We start from the raw sequence: 15,659 nt of genomic DNA on the forward strand, positions 1-15,659 counted from the left end.
TAATATAAGATGAATGCATATATGAAGAATATTGTGGAGAAGTATAATATAAGGTGATATATGTATGGAGAAGCAACATAGTATTAAATAATAAATAATCAAAAAACATCTTTTACAAAAGAAATTTTGAAAAATCTAAAAAATAGAGTATGTTACCGAGTTGAAGACATAGGATGGAGATAAAAGAATGTTTTGGACTTGAAATTTTGAGCACTCAATTTTGGATTGATAAGTGTTTTTTTCACTAATTCCAAAGGGGGAGATTGTTGACATTAAGGTCAAGTTTGTTTATTAGTAACTCACACTTAGTCAATTAGTTAAGCTACTATCGAGTAATATAGTTGTTACTAAGTTCTACAGTTGCTACCAAGTTTTAGAATCTACATTCAGTTCATGCTAAGCGATATCTACCCAGTTGATCAGTGATAGTGCTAACCAAGCTTCAAAATATTAACTGAGTTGCATAGTGTCAACCATGTTCTTCAATATCTACCAAGCTTGCACTATCAGTGATGTGAATCTAGTGTTGACCAAGCCAAGGAGTGTCAACCAAGTGATTCAATTTATACTAAGCTCACAATGTTAGTGTTGACTGAGCCATGTATTGTCAACCAACTGATTTAGTTTATATGTCGAGTTCCATAGTGTTCACCAAGTCACACAAGTGTTGATTGAGTTCAAGCTACTCAGAAGTGATTAGTATGAATCAAGATTCTACATCTACCGAGTGCATGATGATGCTGAGCATTGACAATGGTTGTCAAGTATCATAACATCACCGAGTTTGTCTTCAAAACTTGAGTGCCAATAGTTGGGTTGACTTTGTAATTTTGATGGAAATCTATGGTGTAGCCAACTTTGATGAATTGTGAATTGGATTGGTATATATGTAATTGATTGTATCATATCAAAAGAAGAAAAAGAAAAAAGTATGTATGAAACAAATATAAAGATTTATCTATCATAGCAAGGTGATCCTTACACTTCAAAGGAATCTCAACCAGAAAATGAAATTTGTGGATCAGAGATCAACCACTGGTTCATCCTAACAGGTGTATCAACTAAATCCTTTAATAGGGTATACTTAACAATCTTTGTAAAATCTCTTTATTGAGTGCATACTTCATTGTTTATTTTGTAAATCCTTTAACAAGGTGGACCTAGTAGTCCTTAAATTTCTCATAATAGGGTAGATCATCAGAAGTGATCAATTGTAAACCTTAACTAACCAACTTTATACTACAACACTAAAGCTTGTCGATAACATCCCCACCCCAATTTTACTTTCTATTTGGAAGGTTTTTGGGTCACCATATCTTGTGTCAAAGTGTTATGAATGTTTTACTACTTTCATTCTTTCATGCATGCAATTAGATCAGAATATTAATGAAGGACTAATTGGTGAAATAAGTAAAAGTTTTGTAGGTTTTTGATTCACCCTTCTTCTCACAGTAACCTTTTCATCCTAATATTTCCAACACTTCTAGGATTGGAATTGGTTGTTCACACACTAAACAACTCTCAGCTTCTCCCCCATACATCATAGTTCTTCATATTGTATGTACTCACATGAATCTTTTGAAATCTCCCTAATAAAGTGGATATTTCATGCACACTTTTGTTCTCCTCCATTAGAGGATCTTCTCCCACATACATGGTCTTTCTCTATGCAATTTCTCCCCCATAATTCTAAAGAGATGTTTTCAATGTATTCTCTCTCCCATTGACATCAATATCAAAGGCCTCATGATAGCAATCGACTACTCCAAGTTTTCAACCAACTCAATTGTCCAAAGACACAATTCAAAACCAATTGCCAAGAGTCCTTAATGAATCTTCTCATCATAGATACTCCCCCATATAGGAAGCATCAACATCCAGCTCAATCAAACAATAGTGCTCTGTACCACTGGACTGATGCAATCTTTGTATCATCTACTCTGAAGTAGGCTGAGGCATAACCCCAAGCATACCTCTCAAGTAATCAAATGTATCTTTAGGTAAGGGCTTTGTAAATATATCTGAAAACTAATCTTGAGTACTGACATACTCCAATCTGATCTCTTTTTTTGCAACATTATCTCTCAAAACATGATACTTAATAGATATATGCATCATCTTAGAATGCAATACATGATTTTTAGAAAGACTTACTGTACTTGTGTTATCACAATATATGATAATAGGTTCTGAGAATTCTACCCCAATATCCTTCAGCATTTTCTTCATCCATATGACTTGATTACAATTATTCATTGTTGCTACATACTCTGCTTTAGCTATGCTTTGTGAAATACAACCCAGTTTCTTGCTTAGCCAAGAAACCAATCTTCCTCTAAGAAAGGATGCTCCACCACTACTGATTTTTCTCTCATCCATATTGCCTTTCCAATCCACATCAATATAAGAACATAGAGTGAAATCACTTGATCTTTCATGCCATATTCCATAATTAGATGTTCCCTTAAAATATCTAAATATCTTCTTTAGTGTTACATAATGATACTCCTTAGGATCAACTTGAAATCTAGCTACAATTCCAACTACATTTGCTATATCTAGAATAGTGTGAGTCAGATATTGCAAACCTCCAATCATGGATCTATACTTCTTCTACTCAATTGTAGGTGTTTTATTCTTGCTAAATAACATGTGACCAGTTATCATTGGTATACCAACAAGCTTACAATTTTCCAATCCAAACCTTTTCAACAAGTCTTTTAATACTTGGCCTTTGAAATGAAAATGCCATTAGTGTTTTGCACAATCTGCAAACCTAGAAAGAACTTCATCCCTCCTATCATGCTTATTTCAAACTCATTCTTCCTTTCTTCAATAAACTTATCACTTGCTTCATTATTGCCTCCAAATACTATGTCATCAATAGATATTACTATTATCAGCAAACCATTCTCAATTTATTTCAAATACAAGTTACTATCTACCATACCTTTAGCAAATCCAAGCTCTGATAATACTTGTTCAACCTTGCATACCAAGTTCTAGGTGCTTGCTTTAGACCATATAGAGGTTTCTTCAATCTACATACCATGTCTTTGTCTTCTATCAGAGGAAAGCCTTCAAGTTGCTTAATGTATATCCCTTCTTCAAGTTCTCCATTCAAAAAAGCTAATTTGACATCCATCTGATACACTTTGAATTTTTTATTTTTTGCATAAGCCTAAAAAATTCTCATTGCTTCCATTCTGGCTACAAGGTCATATGTTTCCTCATAATCTATTCCTTCTTTCTATCAATACCCTTTGCATAAAAGTCTAGCCTTGTTTCTTACAATTTTTCCTTGTTCATTCATCTTGTTTTTGAATAACTATTTGGTTCCTATAAAATTCTCATCCTTAGGTCTTTCTAATTCCCATGTGTCATTCTTCACAATCTAATCCAATTCTTCCTTCACTTCTTGATTCCAACGATCATTTTTGCATGCCTCATCTTCACTCTTAGGTTCAACTTGAGAAATCAAACATAATTCCTCATTAACTATGTTTCTTCTCATCACTCCTTTGTCTTTGCTTCCAATTATCTACTCTAGGGGGTGATTCTTTGTCATCTTTCCATTAGAGGTAGGAGTTGCTAACTTAACTCTTACTTCTTCACTTGGTTTAGATCTCTATTCTCCTCTTTGCTCAACCATTTACACATCATTCTGTAGATCATTTTTAGTCTCAAATAAAAATTCTACATTCTCTCTAACAATTTTAGTATTCTCTTCTTGTTCATCAGAATTATAATCCATCATCTTTTCCTTAATTCCAAACTTTTCATCAACTTTTACATTTACACATTCAACTATTTTCTTGGTTCGATGATTATAACTCATGTAATCTTTACTTTTCAAAGAATAACAAAGAAACATACCTTCATCACTTCTTGGATCAAACTTACCAACATCATCATCTCTCTTTATGTAACACTTTCTTCCAAAAATTCTAATATACTTTACTGAAGGTGTATGACCAAACGATAATTCATAAGAAGTTTTACTTATACTTTTTATGGGATGTACTCTATTCATGGTGTATATTGTTGTATTGATTGCTTCTCTCCAAAATGTCTTGGATACATTATTCTCAAACAACATTTCTCTTGTATCCTCTTATATTGACTTGTTTCTTCTTTTTGCTATTCCATTCTACTCAGGAGTCTTAGGTGATGATAATTGTCTCTTAATTCCATTTTCTTCACAAAATATGTTAAATTATGTAGAGGTGAACTCTCCTCCTTTATCTGATCTCAAAATTTTTATCTTAACACCAGATTCATTCTCAACTCTGTTCTTAAATATCTTGAACTTCTCAAATGCTTCATATTTCTCTTTAAGAAATGTTACCCACATCATTCTAGTGAAATCATCAACAAAAATCATGAGATACCTTTTTGTATCTGTATCACCTTCAAAAGTAGATTCTAAATCTTTCCAAATCTTATGAGATGTTTGTAGTGACTTTACCTTACTATATCCATTCTCAGGAAGAGTTGATAGTAAGGCTTCTCTAGCTCTCATATTGCACATGAACAAATCTCTTTTTGGTTCACTATATTCTTCAATCTTTTCTTCTCCCACAATTATTTTTCCATGTTTTTTCAATAGCCAATATCTTGGACCCATAAACAACAAATGAGTCTTCATCTTCTCCTTCTAGTTGTCATAGTTGACCCCATCAAACTAAGGACTATCCTTTCTAAAATGACTTTCCATTGATCTTCCAAAGCTATTAAGATTTCCCTTCAAGGACCTAAAGCTCTAATACCAATTGTTAGAATATATAGTCCACTGATATAACTAAGAGGTTGGGGGGGGTGGGGGGTGAATCACTTATCCAAATTTTATCACAATTATCAACCTTATTAAATCTTAACCATATGAGAAACATAATAAAAAACCACAACAAAATACTCATGCACAATAACACTAGATATGTTAACTAGGGAAACCCTTGATCAAAGAAAAAATCGTAGTGGGGATGTGATGCAGGAGCATCCAGAGGTATAAGGGCAATCCTATGTCACCCAAAAAAAATGTACTTAGACTTAGTTTCTGTTTCATGTCTTTACATTTTTGGATACCCATTTGGGTCAAATAAAGGTTCCAACTCTCACAGTTCAACTATCAGTGTGCTAGAAAATCCCAAAAAAATAGGAGCACGCAATTTGGTCATCATTTTGGTGACCTAGAAGGTGTGAATTGGCCAGATGAATGTAATTGTGATTTAGAGCATTCTAGAAAAAGAATCAGGTCAAAAGGCCCCATGGTTTGAAAGTTATTGCAGTTTTTCAGGTTTTGGAGACCTCCTAAGAATGCTTCAAAGTCAGGTTAGGGGCATTAAATGACCTCAAAAAGGGCCAAAAAATGGGTGACAAGAAAAGCTGGTCCATAGGGCTATAGAGCGCTTCGAGAGCTTTCCATAAATGTAAACAGTTCGTCAATCGGAGCTACGGTTCAAAAGTTATGCCTCCCAAAAGTTCAGTTACCGTTTCTAGATTCTTCTAGATTTGTGCCAACTTCTACCGCAGCTTTCAAAACCTTCTATTTGGTCAGTAAATGCCTACTAGCACTTTCTAGAATGTACCCCTAGTCCTTAAACCTCTAGGGTCTATTTAAGGAGATTTCTGGCATTGTAAAAGGCAGTTCAGAGTGGAGTTTGAGAGGAGGTACTGAAAGGAGAAATTATCTCCAGATTTATGCTATTGTAAGCACTTAGGGCATGTTTTGAAGTTTATTTTCTCTTTACTATTTGTACTAGCTTATTTTCTCAGTTAATACAATTTTCCCTTTCTGTTGTGTCCATTCCATTCTTGGGTTGTGTCCCCATCAAGTGGTATCAGAGCTGGTTTTCTTGAGTGTGTAGACAGAGCACCGACTGTGAGGCAGTTTGCACCAGGACTGTGTGGTTGTGGGTTCGAGTTAGAAGATGCCTCCATGAAGAGAGCGTGGTGGAAGGGCTAGAGCTATTAATCCTAAGGAGGTTAGAACCCTCCAGAGGCAGGTACAAGCATTGCAAGAGGAGCTTCGTAGAGGAGCAAATGTTGCCACAGGTGACGATAGTGAGGATGACAATGAAGAAGAAGAAATGGGACCAGAAGGGGAACTTGATAGGGAAGTTTTGAATCCTGTAGAGGAAAGGATTTTTAGGGCCATTACTAAGTTTTGGAAAAGACCTACAATTGAAGTGGGTGTATTTTCAGGAAATCTGAAACCAAATGAGTTGATCGATTGGATCAATGAACTGGAAGAATACTTTGAGTATGAGGATATCAGGGACCCAGATAGGGTTAAGTTTGAAAAGGCCAAACTGAAAGGCCATGCCAAAATCTTGTGGCAAGAGGTACAATTGGAAAGAAACAGAAGAGGAAAGGAGAAGATCACAAGATGGGATCGCATGGTGGACAAATTGAAGAAGCAGTTCATTCCTGTGGACTACGAGTTTGATCTGTTTAAGAAGATGCATGGGTTAAAGCAAGCAGGAAGATCAGTCCAAGAATATACAGAGGAGTTTTACCGACTCTTGATTAGAGCAGGGCATGTAGAAGTAAATAAGGAGAAGGTTGCTCGTTATATCAGTAGGTTGCGACCTAGCATAAAGGAGGAATTAAGTCTGGTAAGAATGACCAGCGTTGAAGAGGCATACCAGTTTGCCCTATGAGTTGAAGAGAAGCTGAATAAAAGGTTTGAAGGAAGACAAAGAGGGCACAGTCAAGGAGGAAGGGGAAGCGGTAGATCATCTGGAGGCCTCAATGAAACCCAAAAGAAAAATGAAGATGTGGGTACTAGCAGGAACCAGGGGAATGAGGGTTTCAACCGCTCCCATGATCAAGACTTTGGAAATCAGAGAGGAAGAGGTAGAGGACGTGGAAAAGGAAGAGGAGGCTTCCATGGTACATATTTCCATTGCAATGAAGAAGGTCATCGTGCCTTTGAATGCCCTCAACAACAAGGAAGGACAGGTAGGAGAGCTGAGGGCCAAGCTAGGGTTGCTCATGTGGATGAGGATGCAAAATCATCACATTCAGAGGATGCAGAAAGAGGAGAGACCTTGGTAAATGAAAGAGTCCTACTAAGTGGTGAGATTGAACCAAGACAATGGAGGATTTTGTTCCGTACCAGATGCAAGTGTGAGCATAAATGTTGTGACGTGATCATTGATGGTGGTAGCATTGATAACTTGGTATCAGAAGAGATGGTCTCTAAGCTGAAGCTCAAGAGGGAGAAACATCCCCAGCCCTATCAGATTGCTTGGGTAAAAGATGATCATAAGGTCCTGGTAAGTGAACAATGTTTAGTGAAATTCAAAATTGGGAATTACCATGATGAAGTTCTCTGTGATGTTATTTCGATGGATGTTTGCCATCTATTATTGGGTAGACCATGGCAGTTTGATAGACATGCAGTACATGATGAGCATGCAAACACATACTCTCTGACAAAGGATGGAGTTCACCACAAATTGAAGCCCATGAAAAAGGAAGGTGAAAAGGTATGTAGCAGTGCTAGGATTTGTCTTGTTGATGAAAGGAATTTTTTAGATGGCATGAAACATCAACATATGTGCTATGCTTTGATTCCTAGGAAAGATAAAGAAGGTAGTAGTGAAATGCCACTTGAAGTTTCAGATTTACTAGGGGAGTTTGGAGATATTATCTCTGACAATGTTTCAGATGGATTGCCACCAATAAGGCAAATTAGTCATCAGATAGATCTGATTCTAGGAGTTAGTTTGCCTAACAAGGTTGCTAACAGGATGACTCCTGCTGAAACAGAGGAGCTAAATAGATAGGTTCAGGAGTTGTTGAGAAAGGGCTTGATTCGAGAGAGCCTGAGTCCATGTGCAGTACCTGTAGTACTCGCACCAAAGAAGGATGGAGAGTGGAGGATGTGTATAGATTCTCGAGCTATAAATAGGATCACCATCAAGTACTAGTTTCCTTTGCTAAGGATGGACGATATTATGGACTGCTTGAGTGGAGCTCAGTACTTCACAAAGATAGATCTGAAGAGTGGTTATCACCAGATATAGATTCGAGAAGGAGATGAGTGGAAAACAGCCTTCAAGACCAAGGAGGGTCTTTATGAGTGGTTAGTCATGCCCTTTGGATTGACGAACGCCCCAAGCACCTTCATGCGGCTCATGAATGAGGTACTTAAGAAGTTCTTGGGAAAATTTGTTATTGTCTATTTGGATGATATTTTAATTTTCAGCAAGACTTTGGAAGAACATTTATTGCATATTCGTAGTGTCCTTGAAAGGTTAAGGGAAGAGAAACTATTAATTAATCTGAAGAAGTGTAACTTTGCAAAAAGGGAGTTAGTCTATTTGGGGTTTGTTATATCACCTGAAGGTCTCAAAATGGATCCGGAGAAGGTAAAAGCCATCTTGGAATGGCCTACTCCAAGGTCTGCTACAGAGGTAAGATCATTTCATGGTCTGGTTAGTTTTTATAGGAAGTTTATTAAGAATTTCAGTGGCATTTGTGCACCCCTAACTGATACAATAAGAGGGGATAGAAAAGAGTTCAAATGGACTATAGCAGCTGTGAGAAGTTTTGAATTGCTGAAGAAGAAGGTAACAGAACAGCCTACGTTGGCACTTCCAGATTTTAGAAAAGTGTTCCAGGTGGATTGTGATCCCAGTGGCAGTGCTATTGGGGCTGTATTAAGCCAAGAAGGTAAGCCTATTGCATATTTTAGTGAAAAATTGAACGATGCAAAGAAGAAGTATTCTGTTTATGATCAAGAGTTCTATGCAATAGTTTAGGCCTTAAAGAAATGGAGGCATTATTTATTGCCAAAAGAATTTGTTTTGTATACTGATCATCAGGCATTACAATACCTAAATAGCCAAGGTAAATTGAATCAGAGGCATATGAAGTGGGTAGAGTTCTTGTAGAGTTATACATTTGTGTTGAAGCATAGAAGTGGAAAATCTAACAGGGTTGCAGATGCGCTAAGTAGGAGACAATTGTTGCTTACAATAATGCAGGTTGAAGTAGTTGGGTTTGATGAACTCAAGAAATTGTACCCTGAGGATCTTGATTTTGCTGAAGCATGGAAAGCTTGTAAAGAACCTGTTGCTATAGATAGAACCAAGTGGTTAGACTATTTGATTCAAGATGGCATGTTGTTCAAAGGTAGTCAATTGTGCATTCCAAGGAGTTCCATGAGGGAAAATCTGATTAAGGAGAAACACAGTGGAGGGATGGTAGGACATTTTGGTCGAGATAAGACCATTTCCATTCTTAGAGAACATTATTTTTGGCCTCAAATTACACAGGATGTGAAGAAGTTTGTACAGAGTTGCCAGGTTTGTCAAGTTGCCAAGGGGTTTAGTCACAATACTGGCCTATATCAGCCATTGCCTGTTCCATCAAGGCCATGGGAGGACACAAGTATGGATTTTGTTCTTGGATTGCCAAGGACACAAAGGGGTAATGACTCAGTATTCGTGGTGGTTGATAGGTTCTCCAAAATGGCACATTTCATTCCATGCCACAAAACTCATGATGCTATCCATATTGCAGACTTGTTTTTCAAAGAGGTGGTAAGACTACATGGTCTTCCAAGGAGTATAGTTTCTGAAAGAGACACTAAATTTGTTGGGTATTTGTGGAGGACATTATGGAAAAAGTTGAGAACAGACTTGAAATTCAGTTCCACGCATCACCCACAAACTGACGGCCAAACAAAAGTGGTAAACAGAAGTCTGGGCAATTTGCTGAGATGTTTAGTTGGGGATAAGCCCAAGGGATGGGATTTGATTCTACCACAGGTAGAGTTTTCTTATAATAACTCTGTAAATAGGAGTACTAGAAAATCACCATTCCAAATTGTATATGGGAATAGCCCAAGGACTGCACCAGAGCTGAGGAAGATAGAACATGGGGAGAGGATGAGTGCTGAAGCTGAGGAATTTGCTGAACATATCAAGCATCTACATGAGGAGGTTCAGGCACACATAACCAAGATGAATCAAGAGTATAAAGCTAGGGATGATCAAAGGAGAAGACATAAGGAATTCCAAGTAGGAGATTTAGTCATGGTGCACTTACGAAAAGAAAGATTTCCAGCCGGTACTTACAACAAGCTGAAAATGAAGAAATTTGGCCCCTACAAAATTTTGAAGAAACATGACTCAGGAAATGCATATGAGGTGGAGCTGCCAGATGGTATTCACTTTTCTCCCATTTTCAACATTGCAGATTTAACAGAGTATCATGATGATGGTGCAGATGAGGAGCTAGTGTTAGAGCCATGTCCAATTCCAGCTTCTAAGGAGGAGGAGATAGAAGACATTCTAGATCATCGTGTGGGTAGGAGTACTAGAAACAGGCAGTATGAAGAGTATTTGGTCAAATGGAAAGGACAGTCGATCGAGGACTCAACTTGAATTTCAGCAGCTAAGGTTTCCCATTTGGGATTTCCTCTACCATCCATAAAGTGACAGGGTCACTTTTCAATCTACCCTGGGTGTCTGATGCAGGAGCATCCAGAGGTATAAGGGCAATCCTGTGTCACCCAAAAAAAAATGTACTTAGACTTAGTTTCTGTTTCATGTCTTTACATTTTTGGATACCCATTTGGGTCAAATAAAGGTTCCAACTCTCATAGTTCAACTATCAGTGTGCTAGAAAATCTCAAAAAAATAGGAGCATGCAATTTGGTCATCATTTTGGTGACCTAGAAGGTGTGAATTGGCCAGATGAATGTAATTGTGATTTAGAGCATTCTAGAAAAAGAATCAGGTCAAAAGGCCCCACGGTTTGAAAGTTATTGCAGTTTTTCAAGTTTTGGAGACCTCCTAAGAATGCTTCAAAGTCAGGTTAGGGGCTTTGAGAGATTTCTAGAAATGTAAACGTTTTGTCAATCGAAGCTACGGTTCAAAAGTTATGCCTCCCAAAAGTTCGATTATCGTTTCTAGATTCTTCTAGATTTGTGCCAACTTCTACCATAGCTTCCAAAACCTTTTATTTGGTCGGTGAATGCCTACTAGCACTTTCTAGAATTTAATCCTAGTCCTTAACCCTTTGGGGTCTATTTAAGGAGATTTTTGGCATTGTAAAAGGCAGTTCAGAGTGGAGTTTGAGAGGAGGTACTGAAAGGAGAAATTATCTCTAGATTTATGCTATTGTAAGTCCTTAGGGCATGTTTTGAAGTTTATTTTCTCTGTACTGTTTGTACTAGCTTATTTTCTTAGTTAATACAATTTTCCCTTTCTGTTGTGTCCATTCCGTTCTTGGGTTGTGTCCCCATCAAGATGGTACCCACAAGATAATGTACTAATCTAAATATTCCTTATTAGAGGACGCACCCTATTAGGAGTCTATGAAAACATTCAGTACATATCAATCCCTATTAGGAGACTTTGAATCCCTATTAGGATATTCTGACCCTGTTAGGAGTTGTGCCAACCTTGTTAGGAGTTTTAGAAGGCAGATGGACCCACTGCCCAAACAACTTCAGGGGCAAGACCAATGAACCCACTGTCTGAATGATCTTTGTATTACTCCTTGCAGAATAATAGAATTAAATTGTAATTGTCCTTTATCTTTCTCTATCCTATCAACCAAACTTCTACTCCTAATCTCAATACCAGATCACAAATTTCACATCTAATAATCCCTTAGATTGCTTACTCACATTTTTCAAACTCTTTTCTCTTGTTCACACTTCCTTGAACACTTCACATACACATTCCTATTTCACAATCAATGAGAATACTTTCTTTTATACCAAGTCCTAAAAACATGTAATGTCCCATTTTCAGGTCCATCATGATTCATGACATTAAATCAATTGTAGTATAATAATCACTTATGTTATCAAATGATGTTTATTGTTTAGATTTATGATTGAATTAGTGTACAAATGTTATCCGAGTTACCTAGACACCATCTATAAACTCCTTCAAAGATTACAGATCCAAGCTCATTCCTCAAATAAGATATTAACCTCCACCCTCTATTAAGAAAAGATCCACTAGATTGAATTTATACAAGCCCCTCCTTGATAACATTATAGGTGTGTTTTAATGTTAATCAAATAAACTAATAAATATATATACGGGTATATGTTATTATCTCATCTATAAATAAAATTCATTTCACATCATATATATATATATATATATACATATATATACATATATATATACATATGTATATATATATATATACATATATATATATGTATATATATATATACACACATATACATATATATACATACATATATATACATACATACATATATACATATACATACACACATACATATATGTACATACATATATATAGATACATATATATATGTATGTATACATACATACATGCATATATATACATACATTCATATATATACATACATATATGTATATATATGTATGTATGTATATATATGTATGTATATAGATGTATATATATACATACATATATATACACATACATATATACATATATATGCATACATACATATATATACATATATGTATATATATGTATATACATATATACATACATACATATATATACATACATATATATATATATATATATATATATAAATATATATATATACATACATATATGTATATATGTATGTATATATGTACATACATATATATATATATACATACATATATATACATACATATACATACATATATATATACATATATACAGAAAGGCTTAGTAAGTATATATATGTATATACACACACACATATATATATGTATGTATACATGTATATATGTATACATATATATATCTATACATATATATGTGTGTGTGTATATATATGTATATGTATATATATATGTATACATATATATATACACACACACATATATATGTATAGATATATATATATGTATACATATATACATGTATATATGTATACATATATATATACATGTATATGTGTGTGTGTATATATATATATATACTTACTAAGTCTTTCTGTATATATATACATACTTAATAAGTCTTTTTGTATATATACGTATGTATATATATGTATATATATAGATGTATATATATTATAATATATACATATATATATATACATATATATATATATATATATACACACACACACACACACACACACACACACACACACACACACACACACACACATAAAGACTTAGTAAGTATGTATATATATATATATCAAAAGAAAAGATATTTTCTAATACTTTTATAATATTAAATTATTTTATTTATTATGGCCTTTTAGCCACTTCCCATGCATGGACATAATGTTCTTTTTAAAGAATGTTTGTATTACTTTTTTGAATATATCCTTTTGTAGGAATTTTAGTTATCTTTTTATAACTTAGATGATATTTAGCTCCATAATAAGGTTCCCTACCTTTTTAATATACTCCTCTTACAATACATCAATACAAATGGCACTCCATTAGGTTCTTGTCTTCTTATTCCAAATTTTTTGTTCCTTCCCCTTTCATTAGAATTGATCGGGCATATATACCTCCCATAATATGTATGAGGGTGTAACACTTGGCATAACCCCTTAGTTTTGATTGATTTTTTGCTGACTAACATGTATGTGGATAAAATCTTACAAGGATTTAATAATTTTATCTATTTATTTTAGGAATTTAATTATTACTAACTTTACTAATTGGTTAGGTTTAGGTATTAATTTTGGTTTAGGTATTAATTTTGTTGATTATAAAGGTTGGTATTTATTCACTAATAATTAATTAGTTGATTATTTAATATTTATTTATTTAACTATATAATTAGCATCTTTAATCAATATATATTTATATATTGATTTATTATAATTTATCTGATTTTTAATTAGTTATAAATTTGTTTATTAATTATCATTTTAAATTGGGATATCTATTTAATTATCATTATTATTAGAGGGGGTATTATAGTGTTGCCCTCCCAAAATTGCTTGTCCTGAAGCAATTACAATTTTCATCTAAATCATTAGATCTCAACTTTGTCCAATTTTTTAAATTTTGAACAATCCAACAAAAAATTGAAGACAAATTGATCTTATTCTATGTGTAATTCAACCTTGTTAGATAAATGCATGATTAATTTCATGTTTAATGATATACAATGTCCATTTGTATGTAGATTGACAAATTTCATGATGTCGAGGTTGGTTATACTTTTAAAAGTTTCAAAATTATTTTTTAGTAGTTGATGATTCAATTAATGATCTCTTTGAGGATCATCAATATACATTTGAATTGAAATAGAATTGTTGGTGTATTGAACTTAAGTCCCTTTTTTGTTTCTTAAATGATGTCTTTAAGAGGATGAAAATATCAATGTCACAGGGCACCAGATGCCTATCTATGAGTAGGCTCCCTCAAGGCATTAGGAATGCATGTTCATATCCATCTTAGACTCTTTCCTCAAGGCTTTTTAGAATCATGTTCTTACCTATCTTGGACTCTTTCCTCAAGATATTTGAAATCATGTCCTTACCTATCTTTGAATCTTTCCTCAAGGTATTGGAACCGATGTCCTTACCCATCTTGGGATCTACCTATCTCGAGTGCATTTATTGTGCCTCTCCCATCTTGACCATAAATCACTTGTATTCATGAACTTATATTCATCATTTGCCTAATCATTTTTTCAGGATTCTTTGTCACATGTATTGAATAGTTTGATCTTTTATTGATCAAAATGTTTATACTTGAATTTTCCTTACAAGATGGCAAGATCATTGCTCTAATACCACTATAATGCCCCATTTTTGAGTCCATCATGATTCATGACATTAAATCAACTATAATATTCATAATAATCACTTATGTTATCAAATGATGTTTCTTGTTTAGATTTATGTATGAACTAGGGTACAAATGTTATCCAAGTTACCTAGAGACCATCTATGGACTCCCTCAAAGTTTATAGATCCAAGATCATTCCTCAAATAGAACATTGACCTCCACCCTCTATTGGAAAAAGATCCACTAGATTGAATTTATACAAGCCCATCCTTGATAACATTATATGTGTTTTAATAATAATAATCTATTTACCATTTAAATTATTTCAAATTTATTATAAATAATTACTTACCAAGCCTTTAATTTATAATGACCAAATTTATATTTTCTTACCTTCGTTCATATATATATAAAACATCAAAAGAGAAGATATTTCCTAATACTTTTATGATATTAAATCATTTTATTTATTATAGTCATTTAGCCACTTCCCACATATGGACATAATGTTATTTTTTAAGAATGTCTTTATTACTTTTTAAAATATATCCTTTTGTAGGAATTTTAGTTACCTTTTTATAACTTATATGATATTTAACTCCATAATAAGGCCTCCTACCTTTTTAATATACTCCTCTTATAATACATCAATACAAATGACACTCTATTAGGTTTTGTCTTATTATTCCAAATTTTTTGTTCCTTCCCCTTTCATTAGAATTGATCGGGCATATATATGTCTAAACTATAGTCGAGAAATCAAAGAACACCAAAAATATCCTGGGAAAACCCTTCAAGAATGAAGGGAAAAACCTAGCCACACAACAAAATATATCTTTATTTGATTATAAAAGTTCAAGTGTACAAAGCATAAAAGTTCAAGAGTACAAAGCATATCGCTTGATGCAATATATATAACAATAG

This window comes from Cupressus sempervirens, chromosome 7 (genome assembly GCF_028749045.1).
Source record: "Cupressus sempervirens isolate cs-2001-9-10 chromosome 7, ASM2874904v1, whole genome shotgun sequence".
Classification (NCBI taxonomy): Eukaryota; Viridiplantae; Streptophyta; class Pinopsida; order Cupressales; family Cupressaceae; genus Cupressus; species Cupressus sempervirens.